Consider the following 13,490-nt stretch of genomic DNA (forward strand, 5'->3'; position numbering starts at 1 on the left):
TATATATATATATATACAAAAACATTATATATATATATATATATATATATATATATATATATATATCATGTAATGTTTTGATTCATGCATTTATTGTGTAATGTTTAAACCAGGTTAAATATATCTATAACCTCAAATATTACCATTTATTTAGTATCCTTTGATAAACTTTTCACCATTTCTCCTTACAAATATGGAAATATTAATGTACAGAATTTAGATTGTGTAGGCATATTCTATAATATTTGATAATATATTATTATGTATTTCTGACTGTTGGTTAGTAAGAAGTGACTTTTTACCATAGCACTTCTATAATATCAATTATTATACTTAGCATTCAGCATAAAGCAAATGGTCCATATTTATAGCTGATCAGTATATGTAATGGCTGTTTTGCTGAAAGTCAGTTTCTTGGAAACTACTATTTTTAAACTATTTTACTATTTTCAAACTAGCCAATCCATTGAATTGTACAGATATTCCAGTGCCTTTAACAATTTGTTCTGGTAAATATTAGCCTTTTCCTAAGATGATTAAATATATTAGTATTATAGCATAATTATAAGAATTGTTCAAGATATTAAAAATTACCTAGCATCAAGTGCTTTAATGCACTTTTGAATTCTGGCACATTCTTATTTGTGTATTTTTTAATTGACAACTAGAATGTGATGTTTGGATATATCTATACATTATGTAGTATTTAAATCTGGATAAACATATCTATAATAATACCATAATAAATATTTTAAAAATATATACATTATTCTTATATAATTATTCTTAAATAATTAAGAGGTTAATGTCATATTTGTTTAATACAGTTAATAAAAATATTTTTAAATGTCTTTGAATTATATAAATTATATAAACTTTGTAAATTTGGAAAATATGTTGTGTACTAAGTGGACACTTTGGAGATTAATTTTTTTATGAATTAACCTTCATTTATGGCAGTCCTGGAGAGATTTCATTATGTTTTATAGCAAGAGGACAGGGAGAATGCAAAGGAAATCTGTGTGTGAAAGAGGGAGTTACATACAAAGAACTCGGGAAGATTTAATTGATGAATATGAAACTAACACACAGGATTGGATTATCAGATCAGACTCATGCAGATCAGAGATTTTAACTACTATCAAGCTTTCCTAATAATTTCAAGGATGCAGGCAATCATGCAAACTCTGAATGAAGGAGGGAGAGGAATGTAACCTTCTATATGTTTCCTGAGCTCTTTCTTCTGAGTTGGTTGCGCATAACTGACACAGAATAAGAGGAAGCCTCTGAGGTTTGTGGAGTTATTTACATACCAGAGAATGTTTCAGTTATGAAACATCTCCATTCTATGCCCCAGAGAAGTGATTTGTTGATATGGTATTCTCTACAGAGCCATACTTCCAAACCTGTAGATCTTGAGCTTATTTCCTGCACATAATCCTTTGACTAGAGATATCTTGCAAATGGCATTCTGCAGATATGGGCTTTCCTTCTCGAAAAGATCACTAATCTGTTTATATATAGATTTAGCTGACAAAGCCTCTGGCCTGGTCTCTGACTTTTTTTTTATTCCTTTAGACCAGGCACATCACATTCCAAAGGGAGAAAATGATTATACTAACTGTTTGAATCCTTCCTTCCAGAAATTTGGATGAATCTCAAGATATATTTCTTTCAAATTATGCAAGATAGAAAATGCACACAAAAAAAGGGAAAATAGAAATTGAAAATCAAGACAATTAGAAACTTAGGGAAAATTAAGTCAAGTCCTTTTTCATAATAGTATGTCAAAAAACAGGTATACAGTAGAGGAGACAGTTGCATCATAGATAAAAAAACACAGAATTAATTTCTGTTACATATGAAGGGTCTTCTCAAGTCAATAATAAGGAAGAAAATTTCAACCAGATAGAGAAAAGGGAAGAGAAAATGAAACAAGCAATTTATCCAAAACTTTCTAAAACAAACAAGTAAAAGTGCTTCCCCAAAAAGATAAGATGCCTAATTTTATTATTTAAAGGCTTAAAATATAAAAACAATGAAATAATATTTTTTAACCTATCAGGCAAAAAATGGTGGTCAGTGTTATAGAAGATCTTGGGAAATAGAAATTTTCTTAAATATTGACAGGTATATAAATTTATGTACATTTTTAAATAAGTCTTTAAATTTTAGAAAAGTTTTAGATATATGAAAAAAATTATGAAGATAGTGAACAGTTCCCATGGATCTGCACATAGTTTCTCCTGTTATTGGAAAATTAACCTCAGTATGGTGCTTTGATTACAATCTATACATTAATGATAGTAAGTTGAATTCCCATACTGTAGGCAGATTGCCTTGGTTTTCTTATCTTTTTCTTCTCCAGGACCCCATCCAGGATACTGCATTGCATTTACTTACTAAATGTCCATTGGTTTCTCTTGTATGTGACAGTCTGAGACTGTCCTTATTTTAGATGGCTTTGAATGTTCTAAAGAGTACTGGTGAGGTACATTTAGAGTGAATCTCAAATGGAATTTTTCTGATAATTCCCTTGGGATTAGACCTGCATTAGGAGAAAGACCACAGAGACAAAGTACCATTTCTAAAATATCATATCAAGGGTACCTACTATCCACAAAACTTGGCACTGTTGATGGTGACCCAGCTGGTTTCTCAGTTATAAAATCTCTCCTTCTCTCTCCCTTCTTGTGTTCTTATTGGGGAAAAAGAAAATTCACTTTTTGTAGTTCACACATAAGGAGTTGAAAAGCTTAGTGTATGTGAGTGTGTGTGTATACTTTATTTTATTTATTTATTTTTATGTGGTGCTGAGGAGCAAATGCAATGCTCACTCGTGCTAGGAAAGCACTCTACCACTGAGCTACAACCCCAGCCCAAGCTTCACTTCTTTTATAGGCATTTACATAAATTATTTGCAAGTATCTTGCATTCTTTGTATTTTTTGTTTTCTTTTCTTTTGAAGTTTTACCTTTCCCTGAATGTCATGTAGTTGGAATTGTGCAGTATACAGCCTTTTCATATTGGCTTCTTCCATTCAGCAATAGGCATTTAAGGTTCATCCATGTCTTTTCATGGTTTGATAGCTCATTTCTTTTTATCTTTTATAACACATTTTATTTATCCATTCACCTATTAAAAGACATCTTCCTGCTTCCAGTTTGTGTCAATTATAAATGAACATGCTGTAAACATTCAAATGCAGGTTTTTGTGTAGACATAAATTCATAAGTCTTCAAATTAGTTGGATAAATGCCTAGGAGCACATGGTAAGATTATATTTAGCTTTGAAAGAAACTGCCAAATTGTCATTCAATGTGGCTGTAACCATTTTGCATTCCCACAAGCAAGGAATTAGAGTTGCTGTTACTTGGCATCCTCACCAGCAATTGCCATTGCCAGGTTTTGGGGATTTTAGTCATTCTAACAGGTATAGAGGCATGTAGAGGATGATTTTGTATTGATTCCCCAAATTCAAATTATGATTATTATTTGACAAGCAATTACATATCTAGGGATTTATCTAGTAGATAATTTTGCAAACACAGAGAGGGAGAGAGAGAGAGAGGAAGGGAGAATGATAACAACAGCATTGTTTGTAACTGAAAAAAAATCCATCAGTAGGAAGCTAATTAAATAAATGGTAATATATGTATTTAATAAAATGCTGTATAGCCCTTAAAATGCTTTATCTGCGAATATTAACACAGAAAGATACCTAAAATACGTGATGTGATGTAAAAAAATCATAGCATTATATGCAGGGCTGGGTTCCATTTCCATAAGGAAGATATGTATGTATATATGTAGGATATATTTGTAGGGGCTTGTAAGAAACGATTGCCAGTGATTGCCTCTACAGCAAGAAGTTGAGAGGATTATGCAGGAGTGGTGGTGAGAAGCGATGCAAGGAAAAAAAAAACGCACATTACTTTGTAGCTTTAATTTAACAAAAAATATACTATATTTTTTTTAAAAAATGTTACACATTGGCTTTGAAAAATAAAACATCTTCCTATAAACTAAAAGATAAGGACTGAGAGTATTTCAAATATTAAAAAATTAAGTGTAATTTTGCTCAGAATTCAAATTTCGATTATAGCTCATGTTAAAGCTAAGAATGTTACAATGAAATAAGGACTTAAAATCTGTAGTATATATATCATCTGAGTCTCTCCCCGCTTTGTTCAGAAGCTCCTTTCAATATCTATAGCAGTGGCCTAAATTGAATCCATCATTTTTAAAGTTCAGAAAGTACTTGAAGATGAATGGCTTAATGTGCAGATGAGCTTAGATAAGCTGACCCAATAGTTGTGCAAAAGAATTCAGTATGAAGTACTGCACAGGAAAATATATTTGAAGAATCTCATTATAGAAAAATGAAAAAAAAAAGTATAATCAATTAAGCAAAGTTTAAACTTTAGCAATCATTTATCTCTTTGGCAAACTTGTTTGTTCATGTATTTTTGGGGGGGATGGTACTGGGGATTGAACTCAGGGGCACTCTACCACTGAGCCACATCCCCAGCCCTATCTTGTCTTTTATTTAGAGATAGGGTACCACTGAGTTGCTTGGCGCCTGGCCATTGCTGAGCCAGCCTCAGCAACGGCCTCAGCCTCCGGAGCCCCTGGGATTATAGGCATGTATCACTGTGTCCTGTTTGTTCATGTATTATTGATGGCGCTTTAATGTAAGATTCACTGATTCTATTTTTCAGATGAGCATAGTGGATTCTTGGTCTTCTGTGCTGAAGCCTCCATTCTGCCCAATTATAAGGGAGACCAGTCAAAAATGAGTGTTTAATGAGCTTCTTAAAAACAAGCAAACAAAATTCATTTCGGTGAATAGTAAATATTAAAGCACAGCAACCATCTCAAATCCTTGCCAGCTACAACCAGTGGTGCTTACTGAGTTCTGAACCCAGTGGACAGGCAGGGCAGTGGAAATGACTTCAGGTGGGAGCTGTATACTTCCTTCAAGCAGCACTCCACACACTGCCGTACTCACAATAAGTGGGGCTCTGTCAGTAAAAGCAGTGCCAAATTTTTAAAATAACAAATAAATAAATCTATAAGTATACAGCAGCGTTGCATTTTTCTTTCTTTTTATCTTTTCTTGCCACTGATTTTCAGAGAAATGCACCTTTTCAGACTGCAGTCATAAAGCTGATTATATGAAAACATTTCTGTATGGGCTGCATTATATCCTTTCAAAATTCCTAAGTTGAAGTCTCTTAGAATGTGCCTATATTTAGAAACAGGGCCTGGAAAGAAGTAATTAAGTTAAAAAGAGGCTGTTAGTTTGGGCTCTAATGAAACCTGACTGTGTCCTTCTAAGTAAAGGAGATTAGGAGGGACAAAGAAAGAGTCAGAGGCATATGCATATACACACCAAAAAGATAGAGAAAAGATGGCCACCTGTGAATCAGGACTGAATCTAGTCCTGTGGGTCTTGGTCTTGGGTTTCCAGTTGCTACAACTGTGAAAAAAAAAAAAAATTCTCTTGGTTAGATCAGACAGGCTGTGGTATTTTGTTGTGGTAGCCTGAGCTAACTAGTAAAGTCACAGAGCTCCCAGGCTGCTTAGGAAGAACTCTAGGTGAAGGTGGGATGTACTTCCTTCTAAATACCTAAGAATAAAATGTGTGTGAGACAAGGGATTTTAATGCAGCACAGAAGAGGGGGAAAAAAACAAAAAACAAAAAAAAAACAGCCTTACTGATACTGATACTTGAGGGTTGGGGGAAGCGATTCACTATGAGTTTGCAGACCTTATTCCAAAGGCCTGTACCCTGGCACCTACAGCAGCCAAGCTGAGAGAAAGCTAAGCCTGACCACCTACAGAGAATGTTGAAGCCAGTGGTTGTAAATTCCACAGGACCCATGGATAACTCAGTACACAAAGTCACCTTATCATGAAACACTCCAGTTATAATTTCCAGTATATAGCACATAATTTCAAGGTCTGAGGTTTAATATTCACAGAAAACATGGACAAATGAGTAGCATGTTTTCTCATCTGGCTTGTACCTAAGCAGCTTATAGTTTTGGTATCTGATATTCTCAAGTTCAAAGCTGAAAATAGATCAAAATTTTCATTGTATTAAATGACCTCAATCATCACATAATCCTGGCAGATTTTAAACACTATATCAATCCCTTCTGAATAGCTTTTCCCCCACAATACTAGAAACTTAATGATCTGTAAAATTACTTAGGAAGGAAGCTGTGGGTAGAAAGGCTAAAGTAGAAGACACATGTGGGTTAACCCATGAAGCAGGACTACAGAGCAGGGTTCAATGAACTTCTGAAGAAAGTCTGCATTGAAGACTTCTTGTCCAGTTTACCTCTAAGTTCATGGTAGAGGAGGTCCATGCCCTCCAGCTACAGCTGACAAATGGCAACTAGTTTCAAAGTTCTTGCTTGAGTTCAGAATAGGGAAGAAATGATGAAATTAGAAGCATGGCTGGAAATTATTTTTGAGGTAATGTGCTGTTTTACCTGCTGAGGCCCTTCTGTGCTGTCAGGAGCACAGGAGTAATGAGAGTTGTCAGGAGTGATGAGAGTTATCTGTCCATTGACACAAGTCCACTGTAGAGCTATCACAGATTAGAATCAGTAGCATCACCAGTGATTTGTGTGGCATCAGGAAAGTTGTGGCTGTGGAGTTGGTCCAGAAACAACCCAGGTATCCTAGCTCGGCTAAGCAATACCTGCCTGATTCAATCAGGAAATTGAAATTTATTTAGTACTTACTACATGCCAAGCCTGTGATAAGCATTTTATGTACATTGTCTGATTTCATCATTGACTGAGGAAATGAGCTCAGAAAATTGGATAATTTGACAAGAAAGACCCATGTAGAGAGTTATGGATACAGAGATAGCCCCCAGGTCTCTATGCTCCAAAGTGTTCTCTCTTCAGTACTTTGCTATTTATAACTGTCTTTCTAATGCCCTCGTATGATTAAAAAAAAAATTCTACTTCCCAATATATTTAAGAGCATACATTCTAATTCACATATATTCTCACCAATATTTCCTGAACAGACATAGCCAACATTATCACTGTACTCTAACTTGCTTCTTTTTTATTTTTATGGTTAGATTCTAGTTACTTATTTGGGGGACCAATAATAAAAAATAAAAATAAAAAACAAAACTAGTAGTTATCTCCCCCAATAAATGAAAAGTCTTTGTACAAGTCATATATACTTTCTTATAATCCATAGATTAGTGCAACAATGACTTAGACTACTCTAGAGCAAAAACTAAAATGGGGGTTCAATTGCACATAATTAATCTGGAGTGAGGAAATAGTAACTGAAGGAGAAAGAACCAATAAAAAGTGAACTATTGCCATGAAAAGCCTGTGCACTACAGGGAAATGTTGTAAAACTCATGTCTTCAATTTATCTCTATGGAGGGGTAATGGAGCTGGAGTATTTATTATATACCAGCTCCTGAGAGTCATGGGTCATGGGCTATTCACTGGGGAGTTAATTCCCTGGTAACTAACTGCATGTGGACAGAGTGCCTTCTGTCTTTCGCAGATAAGGATGAACTAAGGTATGGAGGTGTAGAAATTGGCAACTAAAAATTAACTGGAAATTCTAAAAGGTGTGGGCAAGGCAAGGACAGCCTCAGCTACCAAAGGATAAAAATTTTCATGTGCTAACTTCAGAGACCCACATTTAGCTACTAGATCATAACAATGAAAATGATCATCAGCTAATGTTTTGATTGACTGAAAAAGAATAATGTATTTTTGAGGTAAGGAAAGTAGGTGTAGGTATTGTGGTATTTAAATTCTTAAGGAAGCCATGTTTTATTAAGAAGACACTACATTTTCATGGTCCCTGATTTGTAGACCCCTCTCCCACTGTATCACTGCTTTCTGGAGTAGAGTGAGAGAAGCCCTGAAGGAAGAGGAAGTCAACTAGCAAGAATCCTGGAGAACTAATCTCTTCCTCATGAAGCCCTAGTCTACTTCCAGACTTTAAATACTCAATACCTTTGCAAATGCAAGGCAATGTTGCATTGTTTGGAATTTTCTGAATGTGGACTATCATAAGGCCAGAAACAGTGATCAAGCTGTCCACTGGCTGGGCAGCAATCATGGTTAGAGAAAGAAAAACACATACAGATAATGTTTTATTCTGCTTTTTCACTGCTGTGACTAAACCATCTAACTAGAACAATTTTAAGGAGGACAAGTTTATTTAGGGGCTCACAGTTTCAGAGGTCTCAGTCTATAGAAGGCCAGCTCCGTTCCTTGGGGCAACATGACAGAACATCATGGAAGAAGAGTATGGCAGAGAGATACAAGTATATGGCCAGATACAAATATTTACCCCAAAGCCACACCCCCAATTCAACCTCCTCCAGTCACACCCGACCACTTCAGTTACCACTCAGTTAATCCCTATTAGAGGATTAATTCAATGATGGGTTAAGACTCTCACAACCCAATCATTTCTCCTCTGCACCTTCTTGCATTATCTTACATGTGAGCTTCTGGGGGACAAACACCTCACATCCAAACCATAACAGATGAAAAGGTGAAATATTAACTCTATTGATACCAAATAGAAGTATGAAGTTTGAAGTATGAAGTTTGCTTAGAGGTACTGAAAAGAGGGCCAAAGAGAATGGATCCTTGAGGGCACAGGGCAGCAGTGGAAAAGAAAACTTTATCTCTTTGCCTCAACTCTTCTATCTGCTCAACTCCAGTCAGTCTGGCCTCCTTCTTCTGGATCAACTATGTTAACCATTCTCCTACCTCTGGGACTTTGCCTTTCCTGTTTCCCCTGCCTGGATCCCTCTTCCCCTCTATTCTTGTGCTCCTTTTATTTCCTCCCACAGATCTTTGCTCAAATGCTTCCCCAAAGAGCCTTTGCTTCTCTAAGGATCTTATTCTACATTGTATTCCTCTGTCATTTGCTGTTCCTCATCTATGGTTTAATATAGTATAAAATAATATAATATAACAAATACAAGATAGCTAATGTAATATAATATAATATAATATATTAAATATCTATCCCTCCCAACATGACTGAAGGCTCTTTGAAGACAAAAAGGTTTTGCCTGTTGTGTTCAATGCTGTTTGCCTAACACTATACACATTGGCTGATATATGTAAGGCTCTTGGTAAATATTTGTTAAATGAATGTATTAATCAGTGAGTATCTGTTATTTCATTGTGAACTTCTATTTAGATGGAGGTTCTTCCTGTGAAGGTACTGGGGTCTCAAGAAGATTACTATAAAACACAGGTAGCAGATGTTACATCTTGGAGCAGCAGACTTATGTTTAAATCACACTTAATCTAAGGCAAAACAGTCAATCTCCAAGCTTTGGTTTCTTCTGAAAAATTGATTTAGTCATTATTACCTCTTAGGTTATTGTGAAGACTGAGATAACAAATACACTGTCGATAGTGTTCTCCTTGGAATGCAAACATTGGAGATCATTTATTAATGCAATAATAGATCTAGATCTAAATGACAATCATTCGTGTCATTATTTTCATTATTCTTAAACAATCCCATCTATTATTTTATCTTTGGTCTGGTTTCATGGAGTTTATTTATTTTTGAAAAGCTGAATTGGGCCAGGATCAGGAAGGCTCCTATATTCTAGTCAAGGACTATGATATAATATGCACCTGGTAAGGACTTTAGACAAAGAATTCCTGATCAGAAACTACCCCTTGTGAGTGTTTTCAAATGTTTGCAAAGTGCAGTATTGGGAAGGTTTAAATTTCATCACGTATGTTCTGTCATGCCATTCTCCTATTCTGTTTTGCAGACAAGAGAAAGGATCTTTTTCTCTATTCTTTTAGATTCAGGGCTCTGCTCTGTGAATTAAACTCACAAGATTAACAACAACAGTAACAAAAACAAAGTTTGTTTACCTGTTCAATGCACATATACACAGAGCTCAGTGATAAGTAACTCAAGGAGTTTTTAGAACCTTATATGGCCTTATATGCCATCTTGACACAGGATGATAAATTGTGGAGAAGTGACAAAGAAACAAAAGGTCTGAATTCCACAGTCCTCTCAGTTTTAAGAAGGTGAGTAGGAAATGTGTGTAGATATAAGTGTTTGGGGTTTGCTTATATGGACTCTTCTCACGTATCCTGCCTCCTGTGATAAGGGTGGTTCTCCTCTCCCGGTATGGAAGAGAGGAGAAGGAACGCTTGCACCAAGGAACATGTATGCTACCTTTATAAAGGGAACTTTATTCCCTGCAGAAAGAGGACAAACAGAAAAACCTTCCTGGAATTCCTATTTCTTAATTGCCTTCAGCTCAAAGTAATGATTATGTCAATGTGGCATATTTTAGGGTGGTATATTCTTTTTTAAAAAACTTGTTCTAATTGGTTATACATGACAGCAGAATGCATTTTGTTTCCTTGTACACAAATGGAGCACAACTTTTCATTTCTTTGATTGTACACCATGTAGAGTTGCACCATTTGTGCAATCATCCGTGTACCTAGGGTAATGATATTCTTCTCATTCCACCATCTTTCCTACCCCCATGCCCACTCCTCTCCCCTTCCTCTCCTTTGCCCAATCCAAAGTTCTTCCATTCTCCCCATGTGGAATGGTATATTCTGATTCCTTTCAGATCCTTACTCCACGCTGAGCAAGGGTTGATTTCCTTCTCAGAGTTGGATGGCTTCAAAATGATCAGCCAAGTGAAAGAATTGGCTTCCTGTAACAAGCAGGCAGGTTCCTAGAACTCTCTGAGGTGGAAGTCATTCGCTGGAGCTGCCAAACAATTTTTGAACTAGGAAGCAACTGTTTGGGTTCCCAAGTCCCACTTGGCTACTATAAACAAATACCTGGCATATTGTCAATAACATTCTTGGGCCAACAGGTGACAATATCAGCAGGAATTTAAAAACTATGTGTGGTTGTAAAAACTCTGCTTTTAGAAACATGAACAGGATTTAATGGGTTCTAAATTACTTAGGTAGTTTGGGACCTGTGTGCCACTGTACTAAAATTTCTCTTCCACAAAATTGATTCTGACCTCTAGAAGTTTAATTTGAAATATGTTGGGCAACTGCTTTGGAATCTCTCCCGCATGCCAATAAATCTCTTGATCTTGAGAAAACATTTCCCGATATTCAGGAACTTTTCCATTGTTCTCTACAACTTTCCCCAAAGGACACATCAGGCTTTCCTAGACCTCTTGACGCCCACATAATTTTCACATACTAGGTGCCAACAGGTCAGAGGTGAGCAGCAGTCACTGGGGGCTGTGATTTGAACACTTATTTCACACTCTCTGCTTTTCTAAAATTTTGGAGGTGAAGAAAGGAACTAAAGAATTTCTCTGCATTGAATGAAAGTCTTGTGCATGGAGTTTTTCCTACTCTGCCATATTGACAGTGGCAATAGAGCATTGGCCTTAATACATTCTGCATGAAGAGCTGTTACTGAAAGGTTCCAACTCTATGTAAACCTAGAGTCATTATGTAACCTGTGGCACTTTTTCCTGCTATCCAGCTATCCTGAAAGTTAAGCATTTTTGAAAACACACAAATTCTTGATCTGATACAGTATTATCAGATCTGCCAACTCTAAATAAGCCATTTTCCCTCACAGTATGTTCCTTGAACATGAACTCTATGAGATTCCCCAGGAAAAGAAAAGTTTTCTAAGGCTAATGACTTCAGTAATTTCTGTAGAATATTTTTTTTGGTAAAGATATCATATACATTAGCACATTAAATGACTTGAAAAGGGCTACCAAAAAAATAGATCTGTTTCATTTGGCTTATTTTAGAAAATACCAAAATTATTTGACCACAATTTTCTTTTTTCTTTTTTTCTTAAAACTAGTAATATTCTACAGAACTAGAAAGTACTCTAAAGCACTTAATTTGGACAACACTGTTTATAATAAACACAACCAAGTGTTGTTCAGAGCTTAACAAACAATCTGTAGCCTCTAGTTTATTTGGTAGTCCAGAGTGGAATTGTTTTAGAGCAACAAAATTCAAACTTTTTCTGTAAAGGAACATAAAATAAACATTTTAGACTTTTTATATTTTCTGTTGAAACTACTCAACTCTGTCACTATGGTGTGAAATTACATATTATAGGCAATATGTAAACCTGCAGGTAGCTATGTCTCAATAAAACTTTATTTACAAAAGCAGGTTATAGACTCAATTTGGGCCATGGGCTATTGTTTGCCAAACCCTGTAATAGAGTGGGGCAACCCCTTCTCACTCACAATTTAGTTCCCTAATACTTTGAAAGTAACATAAGGTTGAAAAAAAAAAAGGCCATTGTTATTATTTCTGTAGCCAAGCCTGGCCTGCTTTAACTTACAGGAGAGAGAAGCTTATTTCACTGAGGTCATTATCTAAAGTCCATGTCATGGTAATCATAACCAGGATGAATCAGTGTCCTCAAAGAGGGCCCAGAACATAGCTTCCCTCTGTAACTAAGAGAATAACGTATAAGGTAAGTGCCCCATATTTTTCTTAAGTCTTCTCAAATGGCCAACTAAAAATTCCCAAGTAAAAGGGTGAATACTTTACCAGCAGGACTCCAAACTTTTATAGGCTAAATAAAATAGGGAGGTGCTTATAAAGAGATCCACAATAAGTACTAGAAAATACCAAACCTGGGGTTGCTTTAGCAGCCCTTGTGCAGATTCGACTGTCTCCATTATGCACAGGGGACCACCCACCAAAGAAACATCCAAAGATAATAATCTATGAGAAAGGAGACCACAAAAACGTAGACACTGAATTTCTGGCAAGCCCTGGTTGCTCATGTTTAAAGAAGCGATTGTCCCTTAGATACCAAGGTTATGTCACTAGCTTTATGCTGGCATGAGTTTTGTTTATTAATGCTTTATCTTTGTGTCTGTTTTTTGTATTATTATTCCCAAGCATTTTCATTCTCTTGTGGTATCAAAAGAGAAAATTCTTAAAGGATAAAAAAGCTTAAAAAAAATTCTTTAGATAAATGGAATGATAGAATTTTGTCCCAGAAGAAATCTAAAAATACCTAACCTAACTACATTAAGAAGATCAAGTAGGCATCTTGTCCAAGATACCAAATGATCAGTTTCCAGCCCCAAGAGCTAGGTTTCCTGAGTCATGTTGACAACTGTTGAGAGGACAGAGTCTGAGAGTGGATGTTGTAGACCTTGTGAAGTTTGTTATCATGTTCCTGTCTGGGCTTCTCAGTGTGAATGACATGCACACATTCCAAGGTGGAAAATATCATACACTGACTGCAACTCCATTTGATTTTCTTCTGTTGTAAATTATTTGTACACTTTGAAAGTCATTAAGCCTTATGTTGCAGGATGTGTGCATGCTCAAGTAGCAAGGGATTTTTGCTAAATCGAAACTGGGAAAGAAAGTTTAGTCACACCTGTCAAACTTACCACCTTCCTCAGTTTTATGGCCTACTTCAAAGTAGAAGGGGGAAAGGAAAGTGAGAGT

This window comes from Marmota marmota, unplaced genomic scaffold (assembly GCF_001458135.2).
Source record: "Marmota marmota marmota unplaced genomic scaffold, marMar, whole genome shotgun sequence".
NCBI classification, from domain to species: domain Eukaryota; kingdom Metazoa; phylum Chordata; class Mammalia; order Rodentia; family Sciuridae; genus Marmota; species Marmota marmota.